At 39.2% G+C, this 12,279-nt stretch overlaps 1 pseudogene; it reads left to right on the top strand.

Moving 5' to 3' along the window:
• On the top strand, window positions 6,743–11,649 carry LOC8084778 (annotated as a pseudogene).

Here is a 12,279-nt window from a genome sequence, read left to right as displayed (position 1 = left end):
ACATACTATCCATAGTCTACTGCATAAATTTCATTACATTTGAATTAACATAGCAAGCTCTATGAAAAAGAGAAATTACCATTGCAATTAATCATGTGAGAGCCTGATAAATGCACAAATCATATTTTCTTCAAACACATGACCATATTATATATAAAACTGATACAATAATATCATAGAATTGTACTGGAACAACATTTTTCATTTTTACATTTTTATTTAAAATTATAAACCATTTATCAGGCCCTATGCAAGTTAAATCCATAACTCATTTATACTGCAACCACAAATTATGCAAATTTCACCATACAACAAACATCACATCAGCAGCAGGCCACATATATTTCACTTCATTTGGAGCTCTATAGCAGAAGATATAAAAAAGACAAACTCAACTAGCATTAAAAACCTAGCTGCATAAATATATTTTTACAGCTAAAACATCAAACTAAAACATGTAATATTATAGATCTACTGCATAAATAATTTCATAAGGATTTCAAAAAGTCTATATTTGCTATTTTAAGATTTTTCTAGCATTTACTATGATTTTCTAAAAATCAGCCAATTTCCTGCAAAACTATCACAAATAGATCCAAATAGTACTGTTCATCTGAGTCATAGTTTCTGTAGAAAACCCCCTAGGTCCTCGCCGGAGCTTCCTATTCTGGCCGGCTGAGGCCTCGTTGTCGGTGCAAGGGAGGGTGGGGAACCTTCGATGGTGTGCAGGGGAGAGGAGGAGGTGGGGTGGGCGGCGGCAGCGGCCGCACAGCAGGGTGCAGCGGCCGCACTGCCGGGGTCAGCGTTGGGGTCGGGGTCAGAGAAGAGAGGGGGCGGGCATACCTGGTGAGCTCGTGGTCGGGCGCAGAGGTACGGCAGCGTAGACCGGCGGCGGAGCGGTGGCGGAGACCGGCGGCGAAATTCGGCAGCCTGACGGCGTAGTTTGAAGTTCACTGGCGTCTTCAGACTTAGAAATTTTCGTGAGTCTGGGCGCGGAATATATATGGGCGCCATTTCTACAGGCGGTTGGCCTTGAGAACCGTCAGTAGAAATCATTTCTACTGGCGGTTCTCAAGGTCAACTGCGTGTAGAAATGGTTTTGTACAGGCGGTTGGCAATAACCACCGCCTGTAAAAAATGGTTTTGTACAAGTGGTTGTCAATGCCAACCGCGTGTACAAAATAATTTCTATATTTTCTATAATTTTGGTGGCACATTTCTATTTTATTTTAAATATTATATATTATTTGTTTATTGATATTATATTATGATTATATTGTTTCTACATTATGTGTAACATAATTTTTTAATATTCTTTATTTGTAACATAATTATATTTCTTATATATTATTTTTGTATTGATATTATAATATAATTATATTGTTTCTACATTTTTTGTAACATAATTATGTCTATATTATTTATTTTTAACATAATTATATTGTTTATATATTATTTGTATATTGACCACTCAACTTTTCATCTAAGAGGGTTTGGACCACTCAGATTTTAAAATTTCAAATTTTCACGAATACACGCACGTTTTTGGGACACTAGATGGCCCCAACTTGAAAAGTCATGAATAAAAAGTTTGTTCCACTCATGAAGATCTACATTTTATACATAGCATATTTTTGGATTTGATAAAGCGTTATGAAAGTGTAGTTCTAAATCCAAAGGTCACACATATAGTTTCATAAAGTTTTTGTGAGATTCAAGACTTTGTGACCACAGTTTACCAACCCTTTCTCAAACAAAAAAATGTACTATATATGGAATGTGTATCTTGATGTACTCTAACACCCTTGTATTCAAAAGTTTTTCATTTTAGGTCATTTAGTGCATTGTTTGACCAGGTTTGACCAAGTCAAGCCTTGATTTTTAAAACATGTGACTAGAGTTTACTGAAACTTTTTCAAATGCAAAAATAGACTATGTATCAAAAGTAGACCTTGATGAGCTCTAACGCCTTTGTATTTAAAAATTTTTCATTTGAGGTCTTTTATTGCCTCGTTTGACCTAGTTTGACCAAGTCAAATCTTGGAGTTTTCTAAAAAGACACTTTGACCGGACCCGAGATGGTCTCAGCTACAAAAGTCATGAATACAAAGTTTGTGCATCTTATCAAGATACACATTTGGTGTAATGGTCAATTTTTCATATGAGAGGGTTTGGATCACTCAAATTTTGAAATTTCAAATTTTCACGGCTACACGCACGTTTTCGAAACCCTAGACGGCCGCAACTCGAAAAGTCATGAATAAATAGTTTGTTCCACTCATGAAGATATACATTTCATACATAGCACATTTTGTATTTGACAAAGTGTTACGAAAGTGTAGTTCTAAATCCAAAGGTCTCACATATAGTTTCATAAAGTTTGTGTGAGATTCAAGACTTTATGACCATAGTTTACCAACCCTTTCTCAAACATAAAAATGTCTACTACATGATGACCAGAGTTTACATGATGAATGGCAAATACAATCTAGGCAGTTACTATTCTTCTTTGTCCATCAGGGCGCACCAAGGCAAAGAACTTTGTGGGATGCTTCGCTCAACATTTCTTATCTTCGCAGCATGGTCGTCCACAAAGAGGGACATGTCGCTGAAGTGGTTAAAATCCTCCAGATCTGCTACACCATTAACTCCTATTGCTTGTTGCTTTCCTAGAAAAACTACATGCTTTGGCTTGTCAGTAGTTTTCTTCTCATTCTTAGAAAGGATCTGTTCAGCATAGAACACCTATGCAACACGGTTAGCAAGGATCCATGGGTCATCTTTGTATCCCACCTTACTTAGATCAGGAACTCTGACCCCATAATTATCCGCTGTGACATGTTTATCTTCTACCCATTGACATCAAAACACGAGGATCTAAAATGTACCATAGTCTAGTTCCCATATGTCCTCGATGAAGCCAAAGTATGTAATAATATCACCAATTTCATCGTCTATGGCCTCGCATCGAACACCACTATTTTGTGTCATGCTCTTTTTGTCCTTGGACTTGGTATGAAATATGAATCCACTTATGTCATAGGTTTGTCATGTTGTCACTTGGCGTGATGGTCCAGATGCCAAAGCCTTGATGGTTTGTTCCTCAATTGTTTCCCCAGATGGAATATCCTACTCCCTTAGCCATGTGTACAATTAATTTCTTATGTTCCTTCATTACCCAATCATTCATTTTCCCAGGATTATGTTCTCGAAGCTCATTCAAGTGTTGATAGAGCAAATGCTCCATTATCGAGAGCTGATGTAAGATGTTGTGATGTGCCTCAAGGACTGTATTGTAATCTGGTGGGATGAATGATTTCCGTCCAATCCTCCCACTTCCATGCAACCTACCCTCATGCCTTGACGGACGCAAACCTATTGCATCCTGGTCTTTTAGGATACTATTGTAGAATGGTCCTCCAGATTCAATTGCCTCTTCAGTACAATACCCCTCTATCATGGATGCCTCAGGACAGGCACGAGTTGATACATAGCCATTTAGTATTTCCATGAAATGCTCGTACGTCCACATTTCATGTAGGTACATTGGACCCAATGCTTGTATTTGTGGAACCAAGTGCACCACAAGGTGCACCATGATATCAAAGAATGATGGGGGGAAACACATCTCATACTGTGCCACTGTCTCCACTATGAATTCCTGAAGGGATTCCAACTCATCACGGTCAATTACCTTTCGTGTGACCTTATTGAAAAAGTAGCACAATCATGTGACTGTCATCTTCAAGAACACTAGATTTATAGCCCTTATTGCAATAGGGAGGAAAGTAGTCCGCATTACATGACAATCATGTGAGTTGTAGTTGGTGAGTGTAAGGTCTTTCATTGACACAATGCTCCGTATACTAGAGCAGAATCCAGTGGGGACTTTCAAATTCTTCAACCACTCACACATCACATGTTTCTCATCTATGTTGAGGTTGTAGCTTGCTGCTAGGAGATGGTACTTCCCATTTTCTTGAAGAATAGGATGAAGCTCTTTTTATACCTAATTGTAGCATGTAGAAGCGTGAATTGAGTCCTTCCTTTGTCTTTGTCTTGATATCTAGCAATGTGCCAATTAGGCTTTCAAACACGTTCTTCTGGACGTGCATACCATCGATCACGTGTCGTACGTCCAAGTCTTTCCAGTATGGAAAATACTCATAGAAAATGGACTTCTTCTTGAATGTTGCCCTGGAGTTGGTTTGACATCCTTTCTTGGTTTTCCGTCCTTTGTCTTCTTTCCAAACACAAAGTTGAAGTTGCTCACTATTTTGAAAACTCTCTACCCTTTGCTATTACCTGATGGTGCATCTGAGTTCCTTTCATCATTATTGTCGAAGTACTAATCCATCTTTTTTAGGTGGTACCTGTGCCCTTTTGATAAGAAGCGTCTATGCCTCATGTACACTATTTTCTTAGATGCATTAAGGGACACGTAATGGGTTCCATCTATGCACACCACACAACCATAACAAAAATAATTGCTCTTAGTGTGAATGAATCTTTGCGATACTCGTCCATCATTTGAACACCTTGTATCCACAACATTTTCATCTCCTCTATTAAGGGCTCCAAGAAAACATCCATGTCAACTCTAGGTTGGACTGGTCCAGAGATAAGTATGGTTAGCAAAAGGTATTTTCGCTTCTCCATCAACCATGGAGGAAGGTTGTCGATGGCGAGAATCACCGGCCATGTGCTGTGCTTGCTGCTCCTCTCAGCAAATGGATTCATTCCGTCTGTACTCAGTGTGAACCTAACATTTCTTGGTTCACTAGCAAAGTCTTGATGGTTCTCATTAAAATCTTGCTACTGCTTTCCATCGGCTAGATGGTGAAGCTTGCCATCATTTTTTTGCTCATCTGAAGCATGCCAACTCATAAGTTTTGCATCGTCAGGGTTAGCAAACAAGCTCCTCAGTCGATCTACCACTGGAAGGTACCACATTACTAAAGCAGGAATCTTTTTCTGCGCATAATAATCAACCCCTTCTTTATCTTTGCTAGTGGGTTTTGAACTTTGTTGGGTCTTCTTTTGGGTCTTCCTTTGCTTCTTCCCTGCTTTACACATGGCGGCAGCACAATCCTCCTATCGATAGTCTTTATTTGTCTTATATCGACTTGCATCACACTTTGGACACCTATCCAAGTCTTTGTATTCATCACCGTGATATAAGATACAATGATTCCTACACGCATGGATCTTCTCGACACCCATAGTGAGTGGACTGATCAGCTTCTTTGCATGGTACGTGTTAGCAGGCAATTTGTTCTCCTTTGGAAGCATGTCACCGATAATACTTAAGAACATATCGAATCTAACAGCAGACAGACCATACCTGGCTTTTGCCATCAATAGTTTTAGCATAGATCTCTGCTTGTGCACTCTTTGGTACAACCCTTGGACTCATCATACAGAGGCTCTTCAGCTGCCTTCTTCAAGGCCTCCATCCCTTTCATTAATAACATTGATATTTTAGTATGACGATGCAACATTGCCTCTAAGAATTTAAAATCTTCCACAGCTGTATCATTTGGTAAGACATGAGTTCTGTCATCATCATTTCCCCCAGCAAAACCACTAGCAATAACATTTTGCACAACATGTTCACTTTGGTGTGTCTCGTGGAAAAACTGAAATCCTTCATCAGGCATGCCTGGACCATCGGTGTCGATATTCGTAGGGTCCCCAATTGTATAAGGCGTCGAGCTACCCTCTCCATGCTTCGTCCAAATCAACTAATCCTTCATAAATTGTCGGCAGACCAGATGAGAAATGATTGCTTCAGTATCTTCATAAATGTTAATTTTCTGCAGTCGATGCATGGACAATATATGTGTTTCATCTTTGTTCTCAAAGCATGGTTCTTAGCAGCATCAACAAACCAATAGACCTCAGGTATGTATGATGGATCTAGTCTTGATAAGTTATACATCCATAAGGACCGCTCCATCATGAGCTATGGAAAAATTAGTAAATTAATTGATCTCAATGCAAAACAAGTATGAAACATTGTCTAGGAATATTGTTATCTAACCTTTCAAACAACAACCTGTGAAGATGAAAACCTCCCACTTGTATATCTATCCAATTTGTAGACCTTGGAGCTAACATTAAAAATAAAGACAAAACCCTAAGTAATAATTCAAAAAAGAACACCTAACAACTAAATCAAATTGACAAGGTAGAAAAACACCATTGATAGAATCAACTAAATATATATCTTGATTTCACTAAAATAAAATGAGAAGGAAACATGTAAATGGTGAGAGGAGAGGCATCGTCTCACCATCTTAAGCAACCTCATACATGAAAAATACATATTGCATAATTAAATCAAATTTACATAAAAAAACATCTTAAACAATATAATTTAAAAAACAAAAAAAGAAAACCTATTTTTCACTCTCTTCCCGAGCATGAAAACACCATTCATGGAAACCCTACATATATATTTCTTGGATTCACTAAGTAGAGAAAGAAACATGGAAATGGGAAGAGGAGAGTCATCATCTAACCATCTTAAGCTACCTCATTTGAGCAAATATAGTGCATACCTAGCTAGTCTACTCTCTCCCTCTCATGGTCAAACCCTAGATCAAAAAGTAGCTCAATTGAGCAAGAGGGCACAAAAAGAGGCATTAGAGATATGAACTAACCTTTCTTAGCCCCCTCCTTCCAAGAAATGAAGATCAAAACCTCCTCCCTTGTATTTTGAAAAATCTAGACCTCCAAGATGGCCTCCAATGGAAGGTGGCTACTAGCAATAGTTCTGTCCGAGGAGGAAGAATGGAGGCTAGAGGGTATTTATAGAAAGAATAGCACAGACAGTTTGCTTAAGAAACCGCCTGTGTAAATAGATTAACACAGGTGGTACACATAACTGAACCGCCTGTGTAAATGGAGCATTAACACAGGCGGTTCAGTTATGTGAACCGCCTGTGTTAATCTATTTACATAGGCGGTTTCTAATCCTCGCCGTACAAGTTTACAACACAAGCGCACGATAATTAAAATGGGTTGTGGAAAGTTTTTACCACCGCCAGCTTAGAGCATCTGTGTACTAATGGGTGTTATGTTGCAAATGGTATTACCTATCATTTCATTCCTCAATACTCTCACCACAACAAATCAGGGCTTCTGTGTCATTAAGTTTTTGTCATGTCCAATGAATATCTATCTCAATCTGGATTAGTGATGCTTACATGATAAATATTGGTTTGTCATCTTTCATATTTAAGCATGTTCAGAGGTGATTCTAATGTTTTTCTTCATAATTTTGTGATGTTGTTGAGGATCTAGGGGCCATGTTAGATATTTCCTTCTATTAAGCATGTTATTGGTTGAAACTTGACTACTTGTGTTCTGCGTATACTGATGCTAAACAATATGTAGAGGATCAAGGAGCCCCCATAGTTGTTAAAGCTGATGGATTCACTGCTGGGAAGGGTGTAGCTGTTGCTATGACTTTAGATGAGGCGTTTGAAGCCAAAGACGCTATGCTGATTGAAGGCTCTTTTGGTTCTGCTGGATTACGTGCCATCATTGAAGAATTTTTAGAGGGAGAAGAAGCTTCTTTCGTTGTATTATTAGTAGATGGAGAAACTGCTCTGCCTCTTGAACCGGCCCAGGACCATAAAAGAGTTGGTGATGGAGACGTTGGTCAAAATACAGGTGGTATGGGTGCATACTCGCCAGCTCCATTGGTGACTGAAGAACTGAAAAAAAAAGTAATGGAAAGTATAATCCTCCCTACTGTTAATGGTATGGCAACTGAAGGATGTAAATTTGTAGGTGTGTTATATGCTGGGCTTATGATTCAGAAGAAATCTAGGCTCCTAAGTTTATTGAATATAATGTAAGTTTTGGAGATCCAGAATGCCAGGCTTGTGGTCTTCTTTATTAGTGTAATAACCAATTTTAAGGACAAAACCAGATATACACCATATGTGAGTCTTAGAAGCCAAATCTCATACATAGCTACAAATGAGGTGTAATATCAAAAGACAATACATAAATTATATAACAAATCAGAGATAACCTTAGACAGCAAACAACGGAAGATAACTCCAAACTTCGGGTATTAACTTCACTCAACAGGATCCAACTGACTGGTTGATCACAAGCCTAATACTCCTCCTGATGTGTGGGAAAAATAGCAAGAGTGAGTCCATATCGAACTCCACAAGTATATCAATAAGATTATACAGATGCCACAATCTCATGATCAATATGACATAAATAATGTAGAACATAAAACAATAAACAATTAGTATTTTAACACAACAAGAATCATCACCCTTAATATATGAATCTCCAAGGACGCTCGTGCATGTGAGCACAGCTAGTATACCAATTTAAACACTCTACAAAGATTGTATATCTTTATCCATGAGTCATGATTTACCCTTTCGTCCGAGGTGATCAGCCTCTTAACCCACTACTAAGGAAGGTCGGTAGGGATCACTATGAAGCCTTTCAAAAGTTTGTCTAACTAGTTAGGGCCGATAGGTTTCATTAGTCAGTCTGTGTGATTCTACCACGCAGGGATCCACAGTCTGCTATCCCCCATTTGTGCCACACGGGTAACCTCCAATAAGCTAGAAAAGATCTTCTTACTGAGCTAAAGCCAGAGCCATTATTGCCCTCATGGTTGCACTGTCAATCCCAGTGATCATTCTCAGACAAATCCTCAAGTTGCTAAAAAGTCGTTTTTATCGTTTGTTGCTTAAACATTAATCAAGTCACAAGATCATGGTCATAGAAAGAAAACACAAATGTTATACTCGCCTTGATCAAAGCTTTCCTGCTGCTCCTGCTAATTCTGTTGGTTCTCAAAGGACTGAACTTGATCACTGAAGTAATGCTCACCGTCTATACTCGATCACAGTCATCAACACACAAGAAATCGGAGCTAAACATACATGAAGCAAACAAAGCTACAATTAGAACAGTACACCAACAGTAGCAAAACAATGTGAAAAAGTTTATAAATAATTCTATGCATCGCTATAATCTCACAGATGTAAAGATCATGAAAATCAGAGCTAAACGGGGAAGATATGGATTTTCTAGGATTTCCTATAGGAAAGAAATTATTTAAATAGGGTCACAAAATTAAAAGGTTTCAAACTAGTGAAACAAGGTTACTAACATGTAGATCTTGTGATTACGAATCTAATGCAATTTGAATGGGTCCAATCGGAGTTAAAATGAACATTTTATGGCTAAAACAAACTCAGTGGCAGTTTTGTAATTTGTGAAAACGTATTTTTGAAATCAACAAAGCTGCTTTACAATTTTGAAAACAGAAAACCTATTCTATAACATGCTTTGGACTGCAGGTTCTATTCTGAAAAAAGTGTAGGGGCTCTTTAGGAAAACTGGCATCGAAGGGATAACTTTTGTTTTTGGCCATTGGATCTTAATCGAGCGAACAACATCTGATCTGGGGAGGGGGAATGGCTGCCGACGGCCGGAACAGGGCAAACACGGCGGCGCCATAGCCAGAGCTCGCTGGAGTTGGCGAAGAACAAGCTACGGTGTACCAAACTCAAATCCGGGAGCATGGAAAACTAGAGGAAGTCCTCGTGAACTCACCTAGGGCAAAATCGAAAGCGAGGGGGACTTGGTGAGGACCGGCGACAAGAGATGGCGGGTGGTAGCTTCCTGCATGTGTTTCAGCGATGGTTAACATGGCTTTCAGACAGCGACAAGAGAGAGCAGAAGAAAAGACTCGGCAACTTCATTGTCAAACAGTGAAGCTCGACACGCAGTTGTTGAAGACCTTGATGCAGCAGGGGATCCAAAACGGAGCTAGGGTGGCAAGGCTAGGGCTCTTGCATCACATAGATGGGAAACGAGATGATGGAAGAGTGTGCATGCCTTATGGGGGTGTCGTACACGCTTGCATGGACACAACGTGGAGAAAGAGAAAGGAAGGGGAGGAAGATGCTGACAAGCAGGTCCGAGAGGCAGTGAGGGAGAAGGGGAGGGGGTGCGGGTTGGGCCGGCCTGCTCGCGGCCCGCAAGCGAGAGAGGGAGGAGGAAGAGTGGGGCTTGGCCCAGAAGAAAGAGGAGGGCATGGGCCTGCGGGTGAGTGAGGTGGGGCTGAGGCCTTGGGCCTGAGAGAGAGAGGGTTGGGCCAGATAGGGATAGAGTTGGGCTTCGGGCCAAAAGCATATGGGAGAGTTTTTCTTTTTGTTTCTTTTTTTATCTCAAAACCTTTTCAAAACCATTTTTAAAATTAGTTTGAATAATTTTGAATTTTTGGTCAAAACCACTCATCCAATAAACACATATGCACAACACTAATGCAAAAGACCATGTTTCTAAACTTATATTGGATTTTAATTTCAATAAGAATTATTTTTTCTTAAATTTGAATGCTCACAAAAATACATAATTAACTCAATTTCTCCTAATTTGAAAACTTGCAAAATTTAGGGCGTTACAAGTAGTTATCATTATTGGCTTAACTTAGCATATGTTTACAGAATATAATACCCAGACCATTATTTGGTCCTCAATATCTACAGGATTTATATTGTACCCAATTTATATATGCATATTTTGATATCTTGATGTTAGTAATAACATGCTAAACTACCTGCATGGTTATTTGGTCGTTTCACATGGTTCATGAAGAAAAAAAAAACAGAATCTCAAGCTTTGAATTTACATTTGGGAAACAACATGCACAAAGTTTTATCTAATCTTCAAGTAACATTTAAGGTGCTCTCATGGGTAACTGGTTAATGGAGCTTGCTCTCAGTCAGGAGACCCAGGTTTGAACCCTGCATCCTCTTAATTAAAAAGTAGTGGTGCAGTCTGCTCCTACAGTTGGCGAAGATAGGTAGTAATTAGGGGGTGCAAATGCAAACACCCCCCCCCCCCCCCCCGCCCCTAAATTTTGTGAAAACAGTGGTTTTCTCTAGATTTTCACCATATATGCACCCTCAATAATACAAGTCTATGCACCCATGAGCCAAATGCACTCCCTTTAATTTTGCTCTTGCTTCGCCACTAGCTCCTACCCGTCAAGTTTTGAACTTCAAGTAACATTTTGCAGAATGCTAGTAGTTCTGGCCTTCTGGGTGGTAAAAGTCTTTTGGAAATACTAATAACGTATCCACTGCAGTATCAAAACTCCATTTGTTAGTCTCTTAAAAGAAATAAATATGAAAGGCTAACTATATTTTTATGAACTCATTAGGTTTTATAGTTATCATGTTCACGAACTAAACTTTTGGTCAATTCATCTCTAGTAACTCATCTTGTTTGGCTCAGGTTCTGATGATGAGGTTAGAGTTCAACTTGGCACAGGTGTTCTGCTTGCTGCTTGTCAGGGAAAACTAGCTAGGCAAGGTTTCGCTAACCTGGTCGCCTGAGTTGGCAACAGTTGTTGTGATGGCAAGTGAAGGCTGTCCTGGGCCTTACAAGAAGGGGACTGTAATAGAAAATATTGATGAAGCCGAGCAGGTTTCTCCTGCAGTAATGATATTACATGCAGGAAGAGCCTTTGATACAGATGGAAACTTTGCAGCTGCTGGACGCCGTGTGCTCGGTGTTACTGCAAAGGGCAAGGACAATGAGGAAGCAAGGCCTAAACCTTATGATGCGCTTGACGTTGTTGAGTGTTGACTAGCTAGAAGGATTCTACAGGCATGGCATTGGTTGGAGGGCGCTCAAACATCGCCACTTGGCTGTACACTGATGACAAGATCGAGTCCTCTGAATCTCTGTAGTGATGTCGGGTTTGCAATTGTAAGGAAAACATAAGAAGAATTTGCCACAATAGATGCTGTTAGCCTTGTGGGTGCATGAAGATTGAGTATGGAAGTATAATCTTGCGTGGAGCAGTTCCTTGACCGGGGAACAGCTGATGTTTGAAGACTAGTTTTTGTTTTTTTTTAGCTATACTAGTTAGCATATCTATGCATTGCTACGAATAGCTATGAATTTATACTAAAAACACATGGATCGCACAATAAGATAACAATACTGTAAAAATTAAATACCAATGTTAAAATAACATTTGATCCAAAAAACAAAGTTTGTGAAATTAACATAGTCATGGAAAGCATGGCTATATATCTTTTTATGATGCCATAAAACATGTTTTATATCGGCAAAAAAAACATCTCTAATATTTTTTTGTGCACAAATAAAACTATGAATAGGTTCTTTGTGCGCTCATAAATTCACGAATAGGTTCATGCTCGTGTTTTGCTACGGGATTAGAATTTTTTCAATGTGTGTTTTGGAGGACTC

The sequence above is a fragment of the Sorghum bicolor genome, chromosome 8, assembly GCF_000003195.3.
Source record: "Sorghum bicolor cultivar BTx623 chromosome 8, Sorghum_bicolor_NCBIv3, whole genome shotgun sequence".
NCBI classification, from domain to species: domain Eukaryota; kingdom Viridiplantae; phylum Streptophyta; class Magnoliopsida; order Poales; family Poaceae; genus Sorghum; species Sorghum bicolor.
Note: the sequence above shows the minus strand (reverse complement) of the source record. Positions and strands in the feature narration are given on the sequence as shown.